General features: G+C 40.5%; 1 protein-coding gene across 2 annotated transcripts in view; it reads right to left on the bottom strand.

Annotated features, from left to right (window-relative positions):
- The window catches only part of GABRA3 (gamma-aminobutyric acid type A receptor subunit alpha3), a 508,794-nt gene that overhangs the window by 283,766 nt on the left and 198,120 nt on the right, over positions 1–26,908 (bottom strand). Inside the window, exon 1 of one of the 2 annotated variants that reach the window (XM_004715608.2) lies at positions 9,321–9,425. The exons of the other annotated variant lie outside the window; for it this stretch is intronic. The gene's annotated coding sequence lies outside the window, so the exon portion shown is untranslated. Of the gene's footprint in view, positions 1–9,320; positions 9,426–26,908 lie in introns of those variants that run through there. 2 annotated transcript variants of the gene reach the window in all.

Below are 26,908 nucleotides of genomic sequence, written 5' to 3'. Positions count from 1 at the left end.
CCAATTCTACCTTTCAAATCCAGGTAGACCAGAGCATATACACTGGTACAGACAGGAAATGGAAACACAGGGAATCCAGACAGTTATACCCCTAAGGACCAATAATGAGAGTAGCAATACCAGGAGAGGAAGGGGAAGGTGGGGGAGAAAGTGGGAAAGGGGAAGTGATCAGAAGATCTACATATAACCCCTTCCCTAGGGGGCAGACAACAGAAAAGTGGGTTGAGATGTCAGACAGTGTAAGACATGACAAAGTAATAATAATTTATAAATTATCAAGGGTTCATGAGAGGTGGGGAGGCGAGGGACAGGAAAAAAATGAAGAACTGATACCAAGGGCTCAAGTGGAAAGAAAATGTTATGAGAATGATGATGGCAACAAATGTACAAATGTGCTTGACACAATGGATGGATGGATGGATGGATGGATGGATTGTGATAAGCATTGTACGAGTCCCCAATAAAATCATTTAAAAAAAAGAAAATCAATCATTCATTCATTTCACAAATATTTAGTAAGGGTCTGCAGTGTGTCAAGCATAGTTCTAGGCACTGAGGATATAACATTGAACAAAGAAGAGAAAACTGTTAATTAAAATTGTTTGGAAAGCTGCTTAATGACATGGGGAAATGCTCACTGTATGACACTCATGGAATATCTAGACATAAAAAATATAAGGTATAATAAGCAACCATCTAAGTGAAGCCTCCACTAAGTCCAAACAGAAGAAGTACGCCACTCCATGTTTGAAATTTGTAAAATGCAAATCAGAAGGAGGAAGCAGTTTCTGAACTAAAATTCTGAACACCCTTTTTGCTGAAGGCTATAGATATCAGTGGAAGCCCAAAATCAATGTGCAGAGTCCCCATACAGAATACACCTCTGGTGAACATATGAGTAGCCCAGGGATTTGAGTAGCTTCTCTAACAGACGGAGAGGGAGGAAGAGGAGGCTTTCTATTCCCATAAAGAATTAGTTTCGCAAAACCCACAGGGCAGTTCTACCCTTCCCTATAGGGTCACTGTGAGTTGGCATTGACTTGATAGCAGTGAGGTGGATCAGATAGAGAGCATTGCAAAATCAATCATGGCAGATGCCATTAGGTAAAATGCAACACTTTAGCATTAGATCTCCCTTTGACCCACTTTAAAGCGGTTTCACTTTTCTAATGTTTTTCTGCTTTTTGATTGAGGTTTATCACTGTTTTTGTTTTGTCATTGTTATTATTTGTTTTGTTTTATTTTCTGTATATGAAATACAAGATAGGTAAATCTATAGAGACAGAAACTGGATTAATAATTACCCAGGGGCATGGCAGGAGTGGTCAGGTGGTAATAGTGAGTAAGAATGAAGCAAATGTTCTGAATTTGATTGTGCTGATGATTGTATAACTCTTCTTAATATGATTGAACTATTAAATTGTATGTTATGTGAATTATATGCCAAATTTTTTTCAATACAAGGTGATGCATACAACAGGCAATCACAAATATAACATCTAAAAGAAAATAGAAAATGTTAACTCTGAATTAGGGGGTTATAGGTGATTCTGGTTAGTTCTATTTCCCAAATTTTCTATGAGGTTATTTTATTTTTAGCATCAGATAATTCAGTTTGGGAGTACATATTAAAGTCTTAAAGAACAAACAAATAAATGTACATATATTTTAAATGGGGGTGCTGGTCAGCCAGCCTGGCCTTGAGTACTTGGTCTAGGTTTGATCCTTACACAAAGAATAATACTGAACATTGAAGCATTTCCTATGGATGATACTTGACATGCCCATACTGTGAGGGAACAGCTATAGAAAAAGATGGGGGAAATGAAGAGCCTCCCTTTAATCATCTGGATGGTTACCACCGAGAAGGAAATAGAAATTACCTAGCACCGGTATTGCTGGAAGGAGCAAGACTAAAACGGCTAGATTCAGAAGACAGACCTCAGTTTAGTATGAAGGAGAACTTAATAAAAATCACAACCGCCTATTATTAGGTGATTTGAAGCAACCTTTCTTGGAACTATCCACACTACAATAGATGGCTGTGCATACTGGATGATAGGCCAGCCATTACATGATTGCTAAGGACCCTGCCCTTTCTGGGCACCTCTTGTACTATTGCAAGACAATTTTATTGTAGTCTGTGATCACTTACCTCATTTCATCCCCCTCCTCCACACACACACACACACATACACACACACACACACACACACAAATCTAACACTTGATTTATTTTTTAAGAAGCCCTCTTTTAAAGAAAAAAAAGCATCCTTCAAAATAAAAATATGTATGATGACGCACGTTGTATATCAACATCATTACCTTTAAAATCACGTTTTTAAATATAAAAATGATTTTGTATTACTAACTAGTATTTCCCTGTAAGCATATATTTTTCTGATAAGAAGAGATTGCCTGAGCCATTGTACATTTCAGAATATGAGATCATTATCTTGTGTCTAATTCTACAGTATGCTGCACTCTTTTTTGGTCAATGTCCTTAGTGTATTTCAAACCATCAGTAGTGAAACATTTGCCCATTATACAGATTTCAGAATACAGTCTAGTTCTTTTCTTGGCTCTCAGTCATCTCAGAAACCTGCCGAGCCACTTTAAGAATGTTGTGTAAAAGCTTATGTTAGTGACTGAGCCTCAACAATCTGCACTGAACCAGGACAATGTACTGCACAGTGGAGAAGGACTTTGAAGACTTCAAAGCTCAGAGGCTCTTTATCAATTAGTTAGGTCTACATCCCCTTACAGAAGGGTTGCGGAGAGGAGACGAGTCAGTAAGGGTGCAGTATAGCACCGATGAAACACACCTTTCCTCTTGTTCTTTAATGCTTCCTCCGCCCAACTATCATGACCCCAATTCTACCTTACAATTCTGGCTAGACCAGAGCATGTATACAGGTTCAGATAAGAGCTGGAAACACAGGGAATGAACCCAGGACAGATAACACCCTCAGGACTAATATGGAGAGTAGCCATACCAGGAGGGTAAGGGTAAGGTGGGAGGAGAAGGGAGAAACCGATCACAATGGTCTACCTATAACCCCCTCCCAGGGGGTTGGACAAAAGAATAGTGAGTGAAGGGAAACATCAGTCAGTTCAAGACATGAAAAAATAATAATAATTTATAAATTATCAAGGGTTCCTGAGGGAGGGGGGGGGAATTAGGAGCCAATACCAAGGGCTCAAGTAGAAAGCAAATGTTTTGAAAATGATGATGGCAACAAATGTACAAATGTGCTTGACACAATGGATGGATGGATGGATGGATTGTGATAAGAGTTGTATGAGCCCCCAATCAAATGATTTTTTTTTAATTAGCTAGGTGCTAGTCCAATAGTTACGGAAACTGAGGCCCAAAGAGTATCTAGACAAGGAGATGAGAAATCTTATTTTTATAAGGATCTTTAACATAAAATTCTTCACACTATTTTTTTTCTTGCTAGATGCCTGTTTCTCCGAAGTGTTAAATGGGGTGAATCTGGGGATCTGGGAATGGTGCTTGTTTGTTGAGTTCAACAACAGAACAGATAAACTGCTTTTCATATAAGCAGTGCTCCTGTGCCTTGAGGCTGGCCTGACCCTTTCTTTTTCTTACTATCTCAGGACTTTCATCTGACAACTATTTGCAAAATAGCTCTCATCCAGTTTTAGCTGTTAGTAGCACTGTGAGCATCAGAGAGAGGGGGCTGTAAGAAACTGTGTCTTTTATCGGAACTCATCTCCACTGCAAAATTCAGTGATGTTGATCACACCTTCCCGCTGAAGCAATACAATACAGTGTCGGTGGTTAGAAGAGCATCTATCTCTTCATTCTCAACCATAATCCCCAAGGTGGTGTGACAATGTCGATTTTAGTCCCCACTGGATCCCCCTTGCCTAGTAAAATGTGTCCGACAACTAGATAAAGTTTCTCTTTTCTTGTTCTTCCTAATTGGCCCCCAACAATTCCGGAATTCGCCTTTTTTGTAGTCATCACAGGTTTGCCTTTGGTTTGTCTGCATCCTAAAGACCAGCATTCTCCAAAGTACCATTCTTGGTTCTCTTCTTCCTGCCTCAAACATTGCTTCTGCAGCAAGGACTCTCAACTCGCCAGCAGGTTTCCTTCCCTAGCTCTAGTCCCGTTGTTCCAACTATGCTCAGCAGCTTGTGCTGGGCTATACTTGTGTGACTGTAGGCAAATCCCCTCTTAGGATCAGTTTGCTCATCCATAAAGTCAGGACGTTGCCTCTCTCTGGCCTACAAAGGCCTTATTTCAGGCATGCATTCAATATTTATAGTCAATCCTTCCACTTATCTTTCTAACAATCCTCATAAACTGTTTCACTATACATTTTACTTAACAAAACCAAACTCCTCCCTGCTCCCGGTGGATGGGCTCTCACTAGTCTTCAAAGCCAAATTCAAAAGCCACTTCCAGGGCGCTGCTTTGTCCTTCGCTGCGAGTGCGAGTCCTCGCCTCTCTCTTAGGGGTGCCCATCTCATCCTCCTAACCAAGTATCTCCCATACTTGATTGTACCATCTTGGAGAGCAGAGACTGATCCTTCACACTGCCTTTGACTTAGAGTAAGGACTTAGCAGCCTGATATTGAATGGATTCCATTCGGGCCAAGTCAGTCACCTTGCTCAAAACGCTTGCATCATTTCCCTTGGATTCTGGCATACCAGCATTTTCCCAATGGCCCATTCCAGCCATCCCAGCTATTGGTCAATTGCTCAAAATCACCATGCTTCTCTCCTGTCAGAGCCTTCGACATTTACTCTTCTCTCTCTAGAAAACCACACCACTTCACGCACCACCACCCACCTCATAACCTCCCTACTCAGCCTCAATCTCGTAAAGAGGCATGTCTGAAACCCAGAGGAGGTTCCTCTCCTCTGACACATGCCTTCACAGCCTGCCCCCAACTTACTTCACCTGCATAGCATTTACCACTGAGTGAAATGACATGGTTGTGTGACTGCCTGATTAATGGTCTCTTCCCCACCAAACTGTACACTTCAAACAAGCAGCATGCATGCCTGTTTTTGCCTATATTTGTATCTTCTGCACAGTGCCTAGCCACACCACTGAATAAAGAGCTGTCAAATGACTGACCTGAGGAAATCACGGAGTTATTAAGGTTAAGGCTAGGGATTTTTAGTAAACAAAACTTTTGCCTGACGCCCTAGAATTCCCAGGCAATCTGACCTTTTATTCACCATACAAAATTTCTAAAATTGGATGAAGACTGTCCCTAAGTGCTGGATGGAAGCAAGCCATGATTACATTTCTTGAATGAACGACAGCCCCCAAAGTCATAATTAAAAAACAACCAATTCATTCATTCAAATAATGACTAAGTATTAAGCACCCACACTATGCCAGATAGTGGGATGGGGCTGATGATACAATAACCTGGCTGATACAGCCCATCCCCACTTAGAACATATAATCTAGCAGTGAGAAACGATAGGCAAATGTAGTTTTTTAAAGGAGGGGAGACTTTATATATAGCAGTCACAGCATCCAAATAATGATATTTTTGTGTGGGTGTAAGTTCTTTATCTCCCTGCCATTGAGTCAATGTTAATTCATAGTGACCTCTTGTAAGTTTCTGAGACTTTAAATAATTATGAGAGTAAAAAGCCCAGTCATTCTCCCAGGGAGCTGCTGATAGTTTTGAACTGCTGTCCATGTGGATCACAGTCCAACGCATAAGTGACTATACCACCAGGGCTCCTCAAGTTTTTTTTTATAGAAGGCGATAGTCAAGCTGAAGGTAAAGGATCAGCTGACAGATGATCTAGGAATTGGAACTGGTTCCAGTGTGAACCTCTGGAATCAGATGGGCAGGTACTCTAGTCCAAGTGCTAGTCAAAGTCTGATACAAAGAACTGCCCCAATCTATGGACTTTTATTACCAGCTAGCAGCAACACCAGTACAGAAATTGAGCGTAACTAAGCACTTAAAGTTTTCATAGCAATTTGACAGAATCTTTTTTCTGTTGAATCTAATAATAAAAATGTGAGCTTACATTTGGCATGTTTTTATTTTATTTCCAGTAATTGATGGTTGCTATATTTTACTAAAGGAGCCCGACTGACGTAGGCTGCATTGGCCTGCTAGCCGAAAGGTCAGCAGTTTGAAATCACCAGCTGGTCTGTGGAAGAAAGATGAATCTTTCTACTTTCAGAAAGGTTTTCAGTCTTGGAAACTCACGAGGGCAATTCTAATCTGTTCTATAAGGTCATCATGAGTCAGCATTGACTCGGTGGCAGTGAGCTTGGTTTTCGGTTTGGGTATTTTACTAAAGTTATCGTCAGTGATGGATTGGAGGCGGGAGGAGGGACACTTGGTCCTTTACCACAAATAGTTTGACCATCATGACACTAGAGTCAGGCTACTCGAAGAGTGCTCAGTGGGACAGTATTTCAGAATCACCTTGAAGCTAGTCTGAAATGCAAAACCTCAGGCTTTGCCCCAGATTTCCAGAATAACAAGTAACATCCTCCTCATGGGATTCCTTTGCACTTTCCCCTTTGGGAAGCACTAGCCAGAATGACTGTTAGATCCCCCAGAGATTTTATGATTTATATCTGATACAGAATTTCAGAGCCAGAGATTAGAGTTCAACTCTTCATTTTTTTGATGGACAAACTGAGGTCCACGGAAGAGAAGTCATTTGCCCAAGATAACTGGCAAAACCAATCAAGTCAATTAAAAGAGCACGGAACCAAAGCAGTGTGTCTCAGTACACAAGGTAATGCTCCGCCAGAGCACACTGCACATTCGGTTCCTACTGGACGTCAATCCCTTCAGTGAAATTGTTTCTTAGAGTCTTTCTGATCCAACCCATCGCCACAAGGTCAATTCTAACTCACATGGACCATATAGGACAAAGTAGAAGTGCCTGAGAATGAAACTTCATATTTCTCCCACAGACCAGCAGGTGGTTCCAAACCGGTGGTCTTTTGGTTAACAGGCCAACTTGCAACCCACTGAGACACCTAGGTTCCTTAATGAAACTCTTTATTCTTTGCCTTCCCTAGATTGTAGGAACTGGGAATCACCATTCTTTCAAAGGTCTGTTTTAAGATACCCTTAAGCTCTGTCTCTCAAATCTTCCTAGCAAGGCTGCTCCTTGGTCAATCAATCTGAGGCTTCCTGAAAACTAGCAGCAACCGCCTGGTCTTTACTAGTACGTACACTCCAAGACTTCAGTCCAAGACACAGAGCAAGCACTGTCAGGGCTGCTTTAGGAAATGGTATGCTGTGCCGAAGGCTGACAAACCAGAATGTGAATTAATAAATGTTATTAATAAAAGTAGTCCCCAGAATGAGGTAAAGACTGACCCCTCTGGGGTCTTGTCATGATGGCTGTGTTCAACTACCTGAAGACCTAGTCCTAATTAGAAATTTGTTTCCTGAAGACTCAGTGAGTGGAAGTTACCAGGAGACAGATTTTGACTTACGGGGATTGCTTTCTAACAATGGAACTTGCTAAAGGCTAGGAAGCGCTCTGACACTGTTAGGAGTTCAAACCCACCACACGGATCTAAGACACATTCAGGAGCTGGGTGGAGAAGTGGAGCCTCAGGATCTTTAAAGAGTGTACCATTCCCAGATTGGTAATTTGAAAATGATCGGTAAAGGTGCCTCTACACACACAGGATATGCAAACGACAGGGGAAAGAAGTCTCCCAAGCTGGACAATAGAAGCCTCTCCAGAAAACTCGAATATGGCTTGAGTGCACAATGACCAACCAGCCTGTCCCCCTCGAAGTTCCTGCTACTCTACACAAAGGCTTTCTCAAAATTATGCCAAGCAGCATCCATCCCAGCATCCCTACATCTGCCCAACAGACCAAAGAGTTCTCCCCAAGGAGATCGCAGAGCTTAGTGGTTAAGAACGTGAATTCTGGGACCAGGGTCCCTGTATTGTCATTCCCACTCAGGAAACTTAATTACACTGTCATCTTAGACAAGTAACTTAACCTCTCTCTTCCTCAATTTCCTCATCTGTAAACCAAGGTTATGAATAGTGTCTGCAGGCGTGTGCGAATCTACTCCAGTGGCACTGGCTTTGCCTCATAGACTTGAAGCGATAGGTAATTAAGTGCTCAGTGGCTGCTAACCAATAGGCCAGCAGTTTGCTGAACCTATGTATCTCTCTGTGAGAGCAAAGACCTAGTGATCTTCTCTGGACCCCCCAGAGAGCAGGGTCTCTGGGGTCAGAAGCCTCTAAGGGGCAATGTTTGCTGATTCCTTGGTTGGTTGGTTGGTTGGTTGGTTGGTTGGTTGGTTGGCTGGTTGGTTGGTTGGTTGGTTGGCTGGCTAACTAGGCAATATTAAACTCCAGCCCAAGCCCGGAAACATACTAAGCCCTCAAAAATGTTACCAATCAGTATTGCTGATGCTATAGTTACTACCACAGGCATGACAGTGTCACTTCCTTAAGAAGTCCCCTCTCAAGTAGCCAGACCATGCACACCCTGAATCCTGCTGGCTCACCCTGATCCCTTGCGATTCCAAGAGCTACCCCTCCCCCAGTCCACAGCCACAGCCAGAGGCCAGTTCCAGGACAACCCACCAGGTGTTGCCTTCCCTCGGGCCACGCGGGGCCCAACACCTTGTGGCCACTCAACTCCCTAGGATGAGGGGGCGGGGCGGGCAGCAGGGCTGGAAGCCTCCAAGTTTGTGGAGGAACTCAGGCCCAAACCCACAGTCAACCCTGGTGAGGAAGCGGGTAGCTATCCACCTCTGCAGGAAGCAGTTATTTACAACTTTCTACTCACTTGCAACTGGGGGTGGGGCAGGGGGAGATGGAGAAGGGGGCTGCAGACTAGCCTCCCACCTCCTTTCCAGTGGGAGAAGCAGCTGCACAGAAAGAGTTAAAGGAGGAAGGCAGTTCCAGCCATTACCCCATCCCTGGTGCCCAGGGCTGTCTAGAGGGTCATGGCAGTGCGGCCCCTCTGGCTAGGGGCCACTCCGTGCTTTTCTGCAGCAGCTGCCTGGCCCCCCAAGCAATTTGCAAGGTCAAGGCTGACCTGCTTCCAAAGAGGAACAAAACAATTCCCTGACAATGAGGCAGATCGCGACTACACCACCTCGCAGCCGCCCCTCCCCAAAGCGGGTTTCACCCCCGTGCCTTCCTGCCCAGATGCCGCGGCTGGGCTGCCGCCAGCCCCGCCAGGGACCCAGGCGGGCATCCCAGCTGCAGAGCAGGTCCAGCTCCCCGCCAACCCCAGAGAAGCTGGGCACCCGCGAGGTGCTAGCGCTGAAGGAGACGGGCTGGGGGAGGGAGCCATCTCGGTGCTTACCCAGCGCCACGGCACTTCCCGAGCAGAGAGCCAAGGATGAATGAACTGAGACAAGTTGGAGGCTGCGCCCTGCCCAAGCCAGGCTCCTCTTCTGTTCCCTGGGTCTCTCTCCAGGTCCCTCGCGGTCGGTCTGCGCTGGGCTCGCTAGCTTGCGCGCGCTCGCCCGCCCTCTCTCCGTCTCTCCCTCCCCTCCTCCCCTCCCCCTTGCTGGCTTTGGGTTCACCACTGAGCACGCGGCCAGGCTCGGGATCTGGACGGGTTTGGGCAAAGACTAAAGTAGTATTTTCTTCAAGGTACCCAGTAGAGAAATTGCGGGAAGCTCCCAGGGAAGGGGAGGAGCAGAGGAAGCCAGGGGACGAGAAAGAGAGCAAAAAGGGATGAGCATCTGGGAAGATAAAGGAAGTATGGATCACCACCAAGGCTGTGTGATGGTTACTTGCTGCTCCAAGACCCAGGAGGGGTGAGCTTGCTCCCTTCCCGCCCTGCTGGCACACTCTCTTAGCCCTGGTTCCAAATAAAGAAAGGCTTGGCAAGCCTGTCTGTTCAGATTCAGGCTCTGAGGACAATAATGAGCTTAAAAAAAAAAGATGCACATCAAAGGCGTTGTCATTCACACTCTGCTAAGAATAAAGAGTTCAGCCACATTGATCCCCCAGTGACCTAACTTCCACCCCCAACAGAGATTCCCTTAGGCTAGACAAACAAAGCCACATGGTGTTCCCTCTCCAGTCACACCCCCCACCCCCCAACTGGAATATAAATGTGTGGAAGTATGTGGGGCTACAATGTTAGTCTGCCAGAGGAACAAGGTGGAGCAAGGAGATTGACTGACTCAAAGTAGGAAGGAATTATTTTCTCATTGGGGCAAAAGAAACAGAAAACCTGGGCCAAGTGCAGCAGGGATGGAACACTGAATAAGAGTCCTAGATGGAAAATAAAATAAGGAAAAGTAGGTTTGAGTCCTACCTCTGAAAACGGCACTCCAGTGTTACCTTGGACAAGTCACTTCTCAGTCTGGTCCTCATTCACCTCAATGCTGAAATGAATGGGAATGAATGTAGGGGATCTTAAAAGGCACATCAAAACGAGCAATCCTGATTCTGAAGACAGGAGAATCCCAGGTGAAGAAAGGACTGATCCTTGGAGAATGGAAATGAGACTAGTAAATTTCAGAAGGCTCTCTCCACAGGAGAGTCCCAAATGGGATGCAAAATGATGTTGACTCAACATTCTATTTTAAGTATTTCAGAAGCAATATAAATATGCACATATGGGCCAAGTGCTGCTCTTAAAAAGCAATCCAGCTTCCACCTATGCTTAATGCTTAGCATAGAAGGGTTCCTAATCAATCCCCATCTCCATGATTGACAATGAGCTATTTTGTGTGCTTTAAGTGTGTTCTTGTCATGGTGTGCTTTATAGTTAATTCTGACTGACAGTGGTCTCATGTGATAGAGCAGAACTGCCCCCACAGAATTTTCTGGGCTGTCATCTTTACAGAAACAGATCACAGCAGAGGGACTGCGTGGGGTTGACCCACCAAACTTCACACTGGACTGGTCTCAGTACGCATATAGTTCCAGAGATACAGTAAGCAATTTAAAAGTTTCCCACAGTGTATTACATCTATTTAAACTACCATTCTGTTGAGTTTACCTCCAAATTTCTAATGCTCTCTATTACTGCCCAGTCAGGCTTGCTTACTCTGTGCCAACTACATACTTCAGAAGCATGTACCCATAGGTTGAGGATGGAGAAAGATGGGGACTCATAGATGCAGAGTCACTGAGCTGAAAGGACACATCAAGTTAATCATTTCATTGCACAGAAAGAAAAGTTGACCTGAAGAAAATATATCATCATGCACCAGAGATCCTAGTGAGTCTCTGGCAAGGTCAAGAGCAGCATCTATTCTGTTGCTCCCAGGTCCAGTGGTTTGCAACGTGTAAGTATTTGTGCACAAGGCAAAGACCAATATGGGTTATACACACTTCCTCCTATATAAGTGCATATATTTGTGCAAAGCTTTGCGTCCATAGATGCTTATTGGATTTAATGGATTAATAACATGACAAAAAGAAATGTTTTTAACTGTCATAGGGTTTCCCACTTTCAATTTTGCCAAATAAAGGTACTATTCACACAAATAAACCACCAAGGGTATTATCATTCTTCTACATGAATTTAACACAAAGAAGTTGGAAGGAGAAATTCTCATAACAAAAGCTATCATTAAAATCATACAATTTTAGCTGTGTGAAAAATTAATAACATCTTCATAATTGTTCTCATTTCACTGCAAACCACAAGAAACTTTACAAGGTTCACTTCTAGTAATGGTAACGCAGCTTCTACAGATCAATCGGACTGCAGATAATAATGATAAACTCTGGACAACATATTTGTTTATAAAACAATCTGAATGCCACAGAAAGCAACCCTAAGCAGACATAAGTAGAAGGGAGTTGACATTTGAAAGAGAGAACTATACCCGGTGAGTTTCCCACTTTTCTAAGACTTTTTGCCTGAGGGCAGGCCCCAGTTCCAAAGCATTAACTAACACTCTAGAAAAATTGGAATACAGTGTTGTTCCATATTGAACAACTGACTCTCCAGGAAACAAACAAACCGAAAACCTTATTTATAGTATTTTCCAATGTCCATGGTGTAAATACTCCTACCAAGAACCTAGACGTGGGAAGAGACACGTACTGTTGCTTCTTACAAGCCAGTGCTAACTGTCCCAATGCCACGAAGAGCCAGAAGACGACCACCACAGCTGGAAAGTCAGGAGAGAAATCCAAGAAAGGAGAGAACCACAGAGTGGGGACTCCAGATTCTGTATATAAACCCTGCCCAAATCACTGGTAGAACTATTGACTATGCATGTTGGCACAGATTCCAAACAGTTCAAATAATGCTGAAAGAATTAAACAGTGCTGTTTACAAGAGATTCAAATTTTAGAGTTTAAGTTCAGCCAACATTAACTGCCTCTCAAAGCAAAACTCAATATTTCCCAGATGAATAAAATGAAAACGAATAGACCCTATAACATCTCTCACTATATCCAGGATGCGCATGCACACACACACACACAACAACAACAACAACAACAACAACAACAAACAGGAAAATGTTATCTCTACTCAAGGAAAAAACATGAACAATGGAGACCTGCCTAAGATGGACCAAATGTTGGAATCAGCCGAAAAGGATTTCAAAACATTACAACCTAAGGAAACCCTGTGAGGCATTTTCCTTTGTTGTAGAAGATAGCTATGAGTGAGAAGTAACTCTGCTTCACACAACAACAGCCATAACTACATTAATCAACATAAAAAATATGCTTGTAACAATTGAACAAGTAGGATCATATCAGAGAAATAGAAACTGCTTGAATTAATCGGATGCAAATTCTAGAACATGCACTATCTGAAGTAAAAGTGATGAGATGGGTTTAGCAGCAGGTTGGAAAGACACCCCATTGCCCTCACAAGATCAGGTACTGGCTTTTACCACTCAGTCCAACATCGTACCAGGAGCACTAGTCATAGCAATTAGTCAAGAAAAAAACAGTGAAACCACAAAATCAGAAAGGAAGAAATAAAATAGAACTATTCACTCACAAAGTCATAAAGAAAATTCCAAAGAATCCACAAGAAAATGTAGAGGTAATGAAGTTTCAAAGTACAAAATCAACACTTTTTTTGTTTGCTTCCTTTTGTGTTGTGTATGATTTTCTATATATGAAATTAAGGATAGGTAAATTCATAGAGACAGTAACTGGATGACAAGAGACATTGGAGAGAAATGGAGAGACTGAATGATTACATTTTATGATATATGAAAGATATGTCAATATACCACAGTGAACAATCCAAAGGAGAAAATTAGAAAACAATTCCATTTACAATAGCATATAAAGTATTAAAATACCTACAAATAAATTTAACCATGAAGGTCAAAGACTTGTACACTGAAAACTCAACTCAAATACCTGGAAAGACAACCATGGTAGACTGGAAGATTTAACCTAGTTAGGACATGAATATAATCAAAGTAATACACATTCAGCACAATTTCTATCAAACTCCCAACAGCCTTTTATATATAAATGGAAGTCAACTGTAATACTCATAAGAAAATATTCATAAGTATTTTTTAATTACACGGTCACATGTAAACAAAATTATTTTGGAAAAAAAAGAACCGGTTTTCAGGGATCATTCTTGCCAATTTCAAATTTCACTGTAAACAAAACACTATGGTACTGTCACAAGAATAGCCAGATGAATCAATAAAATAGAATTTCAGAATCCAGAAATAAACTAAAACATCTGTGGTCAATTGATTTTTTTTACAAGGAGGCCAAGACCTTTCAGTTGGAGAAAGAACAGTCTCAACAATAGGTGTTGAAACCACTGAATTTCCACATGCAAAAGATTCAAGCTAGACCTATACCTCACACCATGTATTGAAAGTAACAGAATAGATGCACAACCTATTTCTAAGAACTAACACCATACGACTCTTAGGTGAAAACATGCGGGTGAGTTTTCATGACTTTGTATCTTGTCCCTGGATTCTTAGACACAATACCAAAGTACTAGGAACAAAAGAAAAAGAAAGTGATATATTTGATGAGGATGAGTGCTATATCCAGACTGTAAAAAGAACTTCTAGAACCCAACAAAAACAAGCAACTCACTTTTAAAATGGGCAAAGGAGTTGAATAAGTATTTCTTCAAAGAATACATGCAAACATCAAATGTCATTGGTAGGTGCCATAGCTACCCTATGTACGAAAGAATGAAACAAATGTCCTTCGCCATTTCTCACAGTTGTTCTTATGTTTGAGCTCATTGTGACAGTCACTGCGTCAATCCATTTGTTGCAGTCTTGATAATTTTTTATATCCCTCTACTTTACCAAGCATGATGTCCTTCTCCAGGGACTGGTCTCTCCTGACAACATGTCCAAAGTATAGGAGACTAGGTCTCGCTGTCCTTGCCTCCAAAGAGCTTTCAGGCTGTACATTTACCAAAATTTGTTTTTGTTCTTTTGGCAGTCCATGGCACTTTCAATATTCTTGGCCATCCCCGTAAATCAAAAGCATCGATTCTTTGCTGGTTTTCCTTATTCAATGTCCAACTTTCACATGCATACGAGGCCGTTGAAAATACCATAGCTTGGGTCAGACACACGTCAGTCCCCAAAGTAACATTTTAGCATTTCAAAACTTTAAAGAGGTTTTGTGCAGAACATCTGTCCAATGCAATGTGTCTTTTGATCCCTTGACTGCTGCTTCCCTTGATTGTAGAGCCAAGCAAGATGACATCCTTGGAACCATCAATCTTTCCTCCGTTACCTGTCGCCTGAGTTGTAAGGATTTTTGTTTTCTTTACATTCCATTGTAATCCACACTGGAGGCTGCAATCCTTGCTCTTCATCAGCAAGTGCTTCACTTTCAGCAAGCAAGGTTGTGTCATCTGCATATCACAGGTTGTTAATAAGCCTTCCTCCAATCCCGATGCCACATTCTTCTGCAAACAATCCAGTTTCTCTAGTGATTTGCTCAGCATATAGATTGAATAAATATGGTGAGAGGATACAACCCTGATTTGTAAACCATACTCTTTCCTGATTTTAAACCATACTCTTGTTCTGCTCACACAACTTTCTGTGGGTAATGTCCAGGCTCTGCAAGAGTACAATTGAATGTTCTAGAATTCTCATTCTTTTCAAGCCTATTATGGTTCACATAGTCAAATGCCTTTTTATGGCAAAGAAACACAAGTAAACTTCTGTCTGGTATTCTCTGCGTTCAGCCAAGATTCACCTGACGTCAGCAGCGATACCCCTTGCTCCATTTCCCTTTCTGAATCTGGCCTGGATTTCTAGCAACTCCCTGTCAATGTACTCCTGCAACCTTTGCTGGATGATATTCAAAACATTTTACTTGCATGTGATGTCAATGATATTGCTATATAACTTGTGCATTTGATTGGATCATTTTCTTCGGAATTTGTATAAATATGGATCTCTTCCAGGCAGTTGGCTAGGTAGCTGTCTTCCAAATTTCTTGGCATAGACAAGTGAGTGCTTCCAATGCTTCATCAGCTTGTTGAAACCTTTCACTTGGTGTTCCATCAATTTATGGAGCTTTGTTTTTGACTAATGCCTTCAGTGCAGCTTGATCACCTTCCTTTAGCACCGTTGGTTCTTCCTGAAATAGTTGAATGTAGACTAGTTCTTGTCAGTACAGTGACTTTTGGAAATTGTTTCCGTCTTCTTTTGATGCTTCCTGTATTGCTCAATATTTTGCCCCCCAAAATCTTTCAATAGCGCAACTTGAGGCTTGAATTTTTTTTTCTTGAGTTCTTTCCGTTTCAGCTATGCTGTGTTCTTCACTTTTGATATTCTAATTTTAGGTCTTTATACATTTCCTTGTAATATTTGGCTTTATCTTCTCAAGCTGATCTTGGAAATTTTCTGTTCAGCTCTTTGACTTCGTCCTTTTGTCCATTTGCCTTCGCTAATCTATGATTAAGGACAAGTTTCAGAGGCTCTTCTGACATCCACTTTAATCTTTTCTTTCATTCCTGTCTTTTTAATGACCCTTTGCTTTCTTTATGGATAATTTTCTTGATTTCACCCCACAGCTTATCAGGTCTTCTGTCATGAGTGCTCAATGATTCAAATTTCTCTTTTGAGTTGGTCTCGAAACTCAGGTGGGATATACTCAAGGCTATGTTTTGGTTCGTATGCACTTGTTTTCATATTCTTCAACCTGAAATTGCATACAAGCAATTGGTGATCTGTTCCACAGTTGGCCCCTAAGCTAGTTTTAGCGGCTGATATTGACCTTATCTATCATCTTTCTCACAGGTGCAGCCCATTTTATTTCTGTGCATTCCAGCTGAACAAGACGACACGTATATTTGCTTTTGTGTTGTTGAGATAAAGAAGTCATTGGTATTGGAAAATCCTATCATGTGATACCCAGCTTTGTTTCTATCATCAAGGACATGTTTTCCAAGTACTGTTCCTTCCTCCGTTGTGTTCAACAATTATCCATGTATTTTGATTACATGTTTGATCCATTTCTTGCTGAAGACATTGGTAAAATCCTTTAAGTTTTGCATCACTAGTTTTAGTGGTTAGTGCATAAGTTTGCAAACTATTTATATGGACTGGATTTTTAAAATTCAGATAGGTATTTTCCTATTACACACATCATTGTATTTCAAGATAGATCTTGAAATATCCTTTTTGATGATGAATGCAATGCCATTTATTCCTGGCATAGTAAACCATATGATTCTCTGATTCAAAATGGCCATTTCAGCTCACTGATCACAAGTGAACACATTAAAAGTGACTCAGCAACATTGGACATTAGGAAATGTAAAATAAAACCACACAGAAATACCATTTCATATTCACTAGGTTGTCTATTATAAAAAAATGGAAATTAACAAGATGTGGAGAAATTGGAACTTTTGTGCATTGTGCTGTATATGCTCTATGGAGATTATGTAAAGTAGACTTAAAAGTCTTAACCAAAGAGCATCACCACATTCATAGAAGTTTTAATTAATCAAGAAGGGAAAACAATCATAGACACACGTGATTAATAACAGAGCTCCAAAACACAATCAACAAATCTGGATAAAACTAAAATGAAAAATAAAGCCATAGACAGAGGTATAGATTTTAGTATTCTTTTCCTGAAATTGATAGAATAACTAGAAAAAAAACAGTAATGATAAGCAAACACTATAGTAACAAACACTATCGACAACTTTGACCTTCCTGAAATTTATAAAATGTTCTATCAATAACTACAGGATATGCATTATTTTTCAACACACATGCCATATTGACAAGAAAAACTGTAGATTGAGTTATAAAATAATTTTCAGGGTAATTCCAAATTTTTTAAAAATCCCACAAAGTACTTTTTTTGACAATAAATTAAATATTGGTGTTTCTCCAAGAGAAATCAAAACACATATTCACAAATGTCTTTGAGAAGAAAGAGTGTACCAATAGTTTACTATTACTGAGTATTATTTCAGTACTCAAAAATAAACAAACAGGGGTATATTCATAAAATAGGAATATCATCTAGCACCAATAAGAACAGACTATTGATACCTGAATGAACTTCAAGTACATATTCCTGAACAAAAGATGACAGACGAGAGTACATACTTTATGATTCCATTTTTGGAGAGTTCTAGAATAATCCAGGCAAATCTATGATGGGCAAACCTAGGTTACCACTGGGAAGAGGAGGTAGAAACAGAGAATGACAAGAAAGAGGGGATGGTAATGTTCTCTATCTTGATGATAGCTGTTGGGATTATGAAAGTAAGAGCAATCATACAAACTCAGCAAATGCTATGCCAAAGATTTATATATTTCAATGTATGAAAAATTTACCTTAGTAAAAGAACCATAACAAATATTAAACTCTAGTTGACAATTCAAACGGAAGCGATTGGAGTTGAGGCATATTGATACCTGCAAAGTACATTGAACTGCATCAACAAATAAGGTGGTTTGACAGAGAGTTGGATGAATATATGAAAAGTCAAATGTAGCACAGTGTTCTTGGTAAAATCCAGCAGGTGGTTATGTAACTGCTCACTATAAAATGTTTTCTATTTTGCTGTATAATAAAATGTTTAAAAATTAAAAGTAAACATCTTTAACCACAATACACAAAAGGAAGACGGGGATGCAAATGAAACATACTGTTTTAAGGTTACTACGTTTCCTGCGAATTAAAATATTAATTCAACATGTGAAAGTAAGTAAAAATAGCATTGTTAGTAAGGTTTCAGTTCATACATGCACCAGTTTATTCCAAACAAAACGTGTTTCAACATGTCTCTACCACCAGTGGAGCTCTCGGTCAGATACTTGTCTCGGTAGCGGAAGATGCCTTGAAAAGAAAATTGTGTGCTAGGAAGGAAAAAATATTTTGAGATCTGGGTTGATATCAAAATTGTAACAAAATTCAGGTGGATATATTCCCCAAATCATTAAAACTTTTTGAGCAGTTTACAGGAATGTTGTTCAAATAAAACAAACAAACAGTTTTGGATGGACCAAACATTTTAAGCAAGGAAGGGAAGACCTCAAAGAGGAGCCAAAATCAGGAAGTTTGCTCACCTTGAGGCAGGAAGACACTAGCTGAAGTTGCTAGGTGCCACCAGGTCAGTTCCGAAGTAGACTGTAGAATTAAAATTAATTGCATGGCTACTGAAGTTGGTATCTCACGTAGTTCAGCATTTTCCATTTTAAGGGACCATCTTGGCCTTAGCAAGCTTTCAATGGGATGGGTGTCAAAAGCAGTGTACCAAGAGATCGGCTTGTTCAAAGAGCTTATCTTTCCATCAGGACTTTGAGCAAAACCAAAACTAACACAGACAATTTTGTGGAATTGTAACTGGGGATGAGTCTTGAACTTATTAATACAATCCAAAGAGCAAGGTCCAATGATAACAGTGGTTTTTGAGGGGATTTGTTGGATGAGTTACACTCAAGGAAGAAAGGTCTGTTCAGAAGGTTATAGAGACAGTGTTTTACTATTTCAATGGGGAAATCTTGATAGATTTTATCACAGGACACAGGAGTATGATGGGGGCGTATTGGAAAGAAGATTTAAACAAATTGAAAACTACATTGGAAAGAAAGAAAGCCAGAAAATTAGATTACACCCCCCACCTTCAAGACAATGCACCTGCTCATTGTTCGAGGGTAGCAAGAAATGTTCTATGAGAATTTCATTGAGAAACTGTTTCCCTTCCACCCTATGGCTTTGATTTTGACTCTTGAGACTTCTTTTTCTTACCAGAATTCAAAGAACATTTCAAAGGGACACAATTTGAGTCCCTTGAGTATGCCCAAACGGCCACTGTGATGGGGTATAAACCTAAGGTTCAGAATTCTTTAGGAAAGGATTTTAAAAAAAACTAACTAAAAATATAGCTGTTGAGCTGATTCTGACAGGGTTTCCGAGACCAGTAAATATGCATAGGAGCAGAGATCCTCGTCTGTCTTCTGAGGATCTGCTGGTGAATTGAACCGCCGACCTGGTGGTTAACAACTCAACACCCGACTCACCTCAAGGGAGATTGCTCAAACTCATATACTGAACAAATAATCTGAGAAGCTAGACTATATGAAGAATAATGTGGCATCAGGATTGGAGGAAGGCTTCAAAATACAGATGACACACCTTGCTTGTGGAAAGTGAGCACTTGAAGCACTTGCTGATGAAGATTAAGGATTGCAGACTTCATTATGAATTACAAGTCCATGGAAAGAAGACCAAAATCCTCACAACTGAACCAATAGGTCACATCAGAGAGAAAACTGAAGTTGTCAAGGATGATATCTTGCTTGGATCCATAATCAATGCTTATGGAGTCAGTAGTCAAGAGATGAAACAACACATTTCATTGGGTAAACCTGCTTCACGAGGTCTCTTTCTAGTGTTGAAGAGCAGATGTATCTTTGAGGACTAAGCTGTGCCTCACTCGAACAATGGTATTTTCAATGGCCTCATAAGCATGTGAACGTGGGGCATTGAATCAGGAAGACCAAAGATGAACCGATGCATTTGAAGGATGGTGCTGGTGAGGAATATTGAGAGTACTGTGGACTGCCAAAAGAGCAAATGGGTCGGTCTTGAGAGAAATACGGCCAGAATGTTTCTTAGAAGCAAGGATGGTGACTTCATCTCACGTATTTGGGACATACTATCAGGAGAGACTAGTCCCTGGAGAATGGCATCATGCTTGGGAAAGTAGAAGGGCAGCGAAAAAGAAGACCCTCGATAGGTGAATTAACACAGGGTTGCACCAAAAGGCTCAACCATAAGCGCCATCAGTAGTTCCTGCTTTGGCGCATAGGGTTGCTCTGAGTCAGAGCCAGCTCCATGGCGCCTAGTGACAAGATTAAGTGCAACTTTATGGCAACCACTTTAGAAAATAGAAGAGAGTTATAACAAAAATTTTAGACACACACATACACATAAACTAACAATGGAAATAGGATTTTGAAGTAAATGGCATGGAAGACGTGGCTGTGTCCGACCTCCTTTGGGCTTCCCTATTGCCATGAGGTAGGGGTAAGATACACCACCACCCTCCATCCTTCTTTATTCTGACACCAACCGTTCTGCCCACTGCACTCTATTCCTATGCTGGGTTCAATAATTGGTTGCAATGGCCACACAGAACTCACAAACAATATTTACAATCATGGGGTTTATTAGGGAAGTTAGCAGGTTACCTCAAGCCAGAATCAGTAAACAATCATTAGTCCACAGTAACTCCTCCTCTCAGCCAGCAGCCAAGTCTATATCTGGTCCTAAGCCTCTCAGCCATGTGGTTCCCTTGGTGTCTGCCTCCATGGGCCAGGAAACCTCTCACCCTGCCGCACAGTTCCACACTCACTCTAGGTACTGCTGCTCTGTTCTGTCTCATGGATTCCCTGCCTTGGTCTCTGACTTGACCTGGCTCTTGTTCTCTATTCCATAGTCTCCATGCCGCTGTCTCTGGTGCTTCTCACCTTGGTCTCTCCCACTTGAGACAGAGATTTTGAACTTTTACTTTTATCAGTGGTCCCGGGATTTCTCTCTGTGTTGGATATGGCTTTGATGGAAGTGTGATTTTTTTTTCTTACTCCTTATTTTTATTTTTATCCTTATGTTATTATTTTCTTCTTTCTGTTACATTTTGTTGTTTTTTTAATCAATTTACTGGGGCTCATACAATTCATCACAATACATAGATCAATTGTGTAAAGCACATCTATACATTGTTGCCCTCATCATTCCCAAAATTCGCTTGCCTCTTGGGTTCCCGGAATCAGCTCATTTTCCTTTTTTCCCCTCCCCCTCCCTTCCTTTCCCCCCCAACCCCTTGCACCCTTGATAATTTATAAATTATTATTATATCTTATATTACACTTCCCGGCATCTCCCTTCACCTACCCCTCTGCTGCACGCCCCCAGAGAGGAGGTTATATGTAGCTCCCTGTGATCAATTCCCCCTTTCTACACCCCCTTCCCTCCTGGTATCGCCACTGTCACCCCTGGTCCTGAGGGGTTCATTTGTCCTTGATTTCCTGTGTTTCCAATTCCCATCTGTACCGCTGTGCATCATCTGGTCTAACGAGGTCTGCAAGGCAGAATTGGGGTCCTGGTATTTGGGGGGAGGAAGCGTTTAAGAACTAGAGGCAATAAAAACACATCAGTATTTGTGAGAATCGCTAAAATATTGTTTCAACAGAAATATATATCATGCACATATTAAGAAAGAAAAGTATAAATCAATTATCTAAGCTACCACCCAATGACTCCAGTTTGTTTTCTTTTTAAAGAAATAAAGTACATAAAAGGAAATATAAGATCAATATGAATAGAACACAGTGAAATAGAAACAAATAGCAGGGCAAATCAACAATGGCAAAAGTTGGTTCTTTAAAAGATTAATAAAACTGATTACCGCCTAGTGAGACCATTATAAACCAAAAGAAAGAAGGCACAATATGAAATACTGGGAATATTGCTAAAGATCCTACGGACATGGAAACGACAATAAGGGAATATTATGAGCAATTTTATTTGAATAGATTCTTTTACTTAGAGAAAATGTGGGAAATTATTTAAAGCCCAAAGTGTCCTACCCGAAAGCAAGAAAGAAATTGAAAATATAAATAGTCATTTATCTATTAAGAAATTGAATCAATAATTTAAAACATTATAAAAAAAACTCTACAGGACTAGATGGCTTTATTGGTGAAATCTATCAAACATTTAAGAAATAAATAATACTAATATTACACATAACCATTAGGGAAATAGAAGAGAGAACACTTCTTTGCTCACTGTTTATGGCCACCATAACTATGCTACTTTTGCCATCAAGGAAATTACAAAAAGTAGAAGAAACGTTTTTAGGCCAAGATCCCTTATCAGTATAGATATCTTAAATAAAGTGCATTAAAACCTGCAAAATCAGGAAACTGTTTAAAACAGATGCCTGTCAGAGAAAACTAAACCGTCCACCATCCAGTTGATCCTGACACGTAGTGTGCCCTGAGGACAGCGGAGAACTTCCCCACAGTTTCTGAGGCTGTCATCGCTGTTGAAGCAGACGGCTTCATCTTCCTCCTGTAGAGTGACTGGTGGATTTGACCCGCCCACCTTCTCATCAGCGGCCCAACACGTGCCCCCATTGGGCCACGAGTGCTCTCAGAGAAGGAAAACGCAAATGTTTTCCATGAATAGAAAGGATGGAAACATGGTAGGACGGCATCATGCGGGAGGCAGAAAACTTGTGAGATCTGCACAAAGGAGGCTGTCCCTCCTTGTGAGAGCTCAAGTACTGACGGTCACGGGTCTTAATGTAGTAGCAAATCTAAGCCAGCAATATATTAAAAGGATACTATATTGTGACATGGAATTATTTTAAAAAATCAAGGTTGGTTAAGCATTTGAAATCAGTGTAATTAGCCATTCTAACAGAATTCAAAGTACATGTTTTTTAAAAATACAAGACCATCTCGATAAATGCAGAATAAAAATTGATAGAATTTCGTCTCTGTTTATGAATTTTAAAACTCTGAGCAAGATAAGATATAATGGAATGTCAGAAATCTGATGAAAAAATTAAGCTAATGTTTTGCATTTAATTGTGGAATATTGAAGTCCTCTAGTGGTCAGAAAATATCCATTTTCACCACTTTCAGGGAATGTTGGTTTATTGAATGGTTTAGCCAATTGAGTTAGTTTATTGTGCCAACCTGGCCGATAAACACATGTGGGGTTAATTGAAGGGCGGAGGGATAAATGGCTCGGTGAGCCTCGCCTTTCGAGTTCTCGGGTCTCTTGCTTTGTGATGATCAGACAAGGGTGCAGCTGCCTTAGCCAGATCCCTGCTCCAGCTTGCACTTCATGAAAGACATCCCCTAGGAGAAGCCACATGGACCTACCCTGATACAGCCCTGAGTGCTGGAGCAGTCATGTGGAGACCCCTGTCAGCGCTGAGATGCTTACACTCACTGATTCGGCTTTCTTCCTGCAGTCGGCGTCATAGTGTGTGTTTTGTGAGATGGAGGAGGACTTTGTGGATTGGTGTCGGACATATGTGTTAATGTTGGACTTGTGGGTTTGGGCAGCACTGGGTTGGGACCTTTTCTTGATGTGCACTTAGCCTTTACATAAAATTCTCTCATACATGAGTTTCTCTGGATTTGTTTCTCTGAAGTACCCAGACTAACACACCAATATAATAAGGCAAGTAAAATAAATACAAGGTTTTATTATTTGAAAGGAAGAAGTAATCATGCCTAAGTTTGCTAATAATTATTTTCTAATATTATTTATGAGATAGATATAAAAATCGATTGTTTTATATATTTGCAGCAGAAAGTGAAAATTAGAATTTAAAAAATAAGACTACCCAAAATAGCATGAGAAACTGAGTGGTGTTCGGAATAGATTTAACAAAAGATGCAGGAGACTTTTGGTGTCTGGTTGGGTTCTCTAGAAAAGCAAAGCTGTGACTCTTGTATGTGTTGGATCAAGAAAACAATTTAAATCAAGAAATGAAATACATAGTTGTAGAAATAGGTAAGTCCAGTCCAGTTCAAGTCAGGCTTCTCTTAAGTCATGGGATCTAATAAACAGGATGACGAAGTTGAGACAACAGGGGGTACAGGCTGGTACATTCTGAAGTTGGCAGATTGAACGGACAGTCTGTAGTCCACTGACAGCTCCTGGGATCAGCAGGCAACGCAAGAGGAGCTCAAGGAACCAGACAAAATCTAGCCCTGGTAGAGGGAGAAAGGTCAAAGAGGATTCAACTACTCAATCTCTCTCTCTTCTACAAATAGGCTAATGACACCCAGAAGGTATCATCAAGCTGTGATGCAATTGATAGTTTGAGTTCGGCCCCTACCCATGACTTGGTTGACATGATCCCTTACCATCCCACCTTTACATGGAAAACTCATTTTAAAATGTGGAGGATTTTTAAGAAAGACCAAAACTCTTCTCCCCACATTGAATTATAGATTCAACATTATCCAATGTGATTTCAAGACTTACTATTAAAGTACATTAACTAAAAGGATATAGTACTAGAATCAGAATGGAAACCATAGAGTCAAAATGAACTCACACATATACCTTGATTGATTTTCGATAAAACTTCTAAAAATTCAATTAGGAATAAGAAAGTTTTGCAATAAATGGTATTTGAAAACCAAATATTACTGTCAGGGAAAAATTAACCTTAACTTACATCACACATTAAAAGCATGTTTTATATGAGATTGATCATAGATTTCAATGTGAAAGCTAAAACAAGATAGGTTCCAAAAGAAAATAGAGTAATATCCGTAAGACTTCAAGGTAGGCAAAGGTTTTTCTCATAAGGAACAATTATTAATAAAAGAAAAAACAATAAATCAAGCTTCAACAAAATTTTAAACCCCTGTTGAATAAAAGATGTCATTAAGAAAGTAAAATAACAGCCACAGACTAGGAGAATATTTTCAGTACTGCATGTGACAAAGACCTCATACCTAGTATATATGAGGGACTCTGTAAAATAACAATAAAGCTTATGGAAAACTGAAAATTGGTAAAATATTTTGACACTGCACAAAGTGAGAGACATAAGACATACAAATGACCAATGAGTACAGAAAAAGGTGCAACATTAGTCATCTTGTAAATACAAATTCAAACCATAGCCAGATTTTGCTGTACACCAGATGAAATTAGTTAAAGAGACTAACTGCCAATATAAAGTACTACTGATATCAATTGTTAGCAAGGATATGGGACAACTGGAACTCATACATTTAGGATGGAAGTTGAGATAATACAGCCATTTTGAAAACATTGGCAGTTTTACATTTTTCATTAAATTTTACATAGGTATAGCTGAATTTCATCAATATGTTTACAAAAGCAATAGTCATGGCAACTTTATTCATAAAAGCAAATAAAAATCCAAAGAAACTCACTGCGCCATTGTAGGATTATACCTAAATTTGTTTACTCCTTCTATTGCTTATAGACTTTTGCACTTCCTCCAGACCTTTTGTTTTCTTTTTAGTTTTTACCTTTTATGAATAAGCAGAAGCCCTGGTGGCATCGTGGTTACACGTTGGACAGCGAACTCCAAGGTCAGCAGTTCTGAGGGAGAAAAATGAGGCTTTCTACTCCTGTAAAAAGTTATATACTCAGGAACCCACAGGAGCAGTTCTACAGTGTGAATCAGAACGGACTCAATGGCAATGAGTTTGGTTTACAGATGAAAAGAAATTGTTTTCTTGGGTGTCTTGGAGTCAGTTCCAATTCATAAAGGCTTCTTGTCCAACAGAATAAAACACTGCCTAGTGGTCCTATGTCATGCTCCCGATCTCTCTTCTGTTTGAGCCCATTGTTGCAGCCACTGTAGTAATCCATCCCCTTGAGGGTCTTCTTTTTTGTTGCTGATCCTCTCTCTACTTTTCCAAGCATGCGGTCCTTCTCCGGGCACTTCTCTCTACTGATGCGATGTCCAAAGTACATGAGATGAAATCTTACCATGCTCCCTTCTAAGAACCCTGGCTGTACTTCTTCTAAGGCACATTTGTTCATTCTTCTGGCACTCCATGCCATGTTCAATATTCTGCCCCAACACCATAATTTAAAGGCATCGAGTCCTCCACGGTTCTCCTTATTCATTGTCCAGCTTTCCCATACATATGAACCCGTGGGAACTACCATAGGTTGGGTTGGGCACATCTTATCTTCAAAGTAATATTTCGTTTTTAAAACTTGAAACAGATCTTTTGCCGCAGACTTCCCAACACAATACATCATTTGATTTTCTGACGGCTGCTTTCATGGGCTTTGATTGCGGATTCTAGTAAGATAAAATATTTGACGCCAATCTTTTCTGTGCTTATCCTAATTGCTAATTGGTCCAGTTGTGAGTATTTTTGTTTTCCTTATGCTGCGTTGTAATCCACACTGAATGATTTCTTTTTGATCTTTACCGGCACGTAGTTCAAGTCCTTGTCAAGGTTATGCCATCTGCAGACTGCAGGTTGTTAGCACGTCTTCCTCCAGCCCCGATGCCATGCTCTTCTCCACAGAGTCCAGCCTCTGAGTTTCTTTGCTCAGCACACAGGTGGAATAAATATGGTGAAAGGATACAACCCTAATGCACATCTTGCCTGGTTTTAAACCATTTGGTATCTCCTTGTACTGTTCCTATCAAGACTGCCTCTTGGTCTATGTATAGGTTTTCCATGAACACACTTAAGTGTTCTGGAATTCTCATTCTTTGCAATGTTCTCCATAATTTGTTGTGATTCGCAGAGTTAAATGCCTAGGCACAATCAATAAAACTTGGGTAGGCATTCTTCTGTTATCCTCTGCTTTCAGCCAAGATCCATTTCTTATCAGCAATTGTATTTCTCTCTACATATCTTATTGTGGATATGACTTGAATTTCTGGCAGTCCCTGTCTATGTATCACTGCAACCTTTTTTTAATTATCTC

Source organism: Echinops telfairi, unplaced genomic scaffold (genome assembly GCF_000313985.2).
Source record: "Echinops telfairi isolate 266 unplaced genomic scaffold, ASM31398v2 ScPeMD7_7472;HRSCAF=8510, whole genome shotgun sequence".
Lineage (NCBI taxonomy): Eukaryota > Metazoa > Chordata > Mammalia > Afrosoricida > Tenrecidae > Echinops > Echinops telfairi.
This window is presented reverse-complemented; position numbering and strand designations above follow the sequence as displayed.